General features: G+C 35.2%; 1 non-coding gene across 1 annotated transcript; it reads left to right on the top strand.

Annotated features, from left to right (window-relative positions):
• The first annotated feature begins 741 nt into the window (after nt 1-741).
• Nucleotides 742-861, top strand: LOC112095025. The gene has a single exon (XR_002903735.1). It is a non-coding gene; the product is annotated as a small nucleolar RNA snoR83 (small nucleolar RNA).
• Nucleotides 862-1,043: the final 182 nt, after the last annotated feature.

The raw sequence follows: 1,043 nt of genomic DNA, 5'->3' as shown, positions 1-1,043 counted from the left end.
AATTGCGTTTGATCATCCTCAATTTTCTAGAAGAACAAATATTTTAATTTCATTTTTCGCTATTTTCCCGTTCTTTTTTATGAATATTGCTGATGATAATCGCAGAGATTAGTTCAACACCAACCGACACAGTATCCGACATCCGAGGAATTGAGTATTGGGAAAATCAAGTTTAAGGCTTTTGATTTGGGTGGCCATCAGATTGCTCGTAGAGTTTGGAAAGATTATTATGCCAAGGTATATTATACCATATTATATCAATAATAGGACGTGAGGGGGTAGTATAGTATATGCTTTCTCTGCAAGTGGCGACTAGATTTTCCCTTGTGTGCAACTGTTTGAGCTATATTATTTGCTTTTCTTCCAAGTTTGCTTAATAGCTTGCGTGATTCTCGAAATTTCAAAAGATGCTGAGTTGGAATCCAATTCTAAACGGATTCTTGTGATTATGGAGTATCTAGCTATAATAGCACTGGGAACGGAGAGCTTTCCCGCTATATGAAACTGTGAATGAAAGGAAAAAAAATGCAAAAGACTCTGCAAATAAAATTGAAAGATGAAGGGTTGACTGTGTTTTAATTGCCGTTCAAACTTCTATGGAAATTTGATAAGTTAATAATTTGTCAGCCCCAATTTGCGTTTAGCATACCCAATTGATTATCTTCACAGCAACAAATCTGCTGTGAATTAGTTTCTATTCTCACATGCATATTATTGATGTAATATGCTTTCGCCTTCATAATCCCAGATAAAGTTTTTTATGTTTATCTGATTCATGGGAGGCAGATATGAATGATGGTAATTCGCTGATAGCCCCTTTTCTCTTAGGAAGGTATGCTAATAGTACCTTATCGCACATACATCTTTTCCTCTGCAATGTACTTCACTTCATTTACTACAGAAATAGATGTAGATCTCTAAGTAGTGCTGTCTAATTTCCGAAGTGTGAGACTACAACCTATATACTGCTGATTATTTCTTATTGACCTCATAGAGATGTTCTTAGTTCTAGTTCCGTGGAAAGATAACATTATAGTGTTAGA

Source organism: Morus notabilis, unplaced genomic scaffold, assembly GCF_000414095.1.
Source record: "Morus notabilis unplaced genomic scaffold, ASM41409v2 C11365654, whole genome shotgun sequence".
Classification (NCBI taxonomy): domain Eukaryota; kingdom Viridiplantae; phylum Streptophyta; class Magnoliopsida; order Rosales; family Moraceae; genus Morus; species Morus notabilis.
Note: the sequence above shows the minus strand (reverse complement) of the source record. Positions and strands in the feature narration are given on the sequence as shown.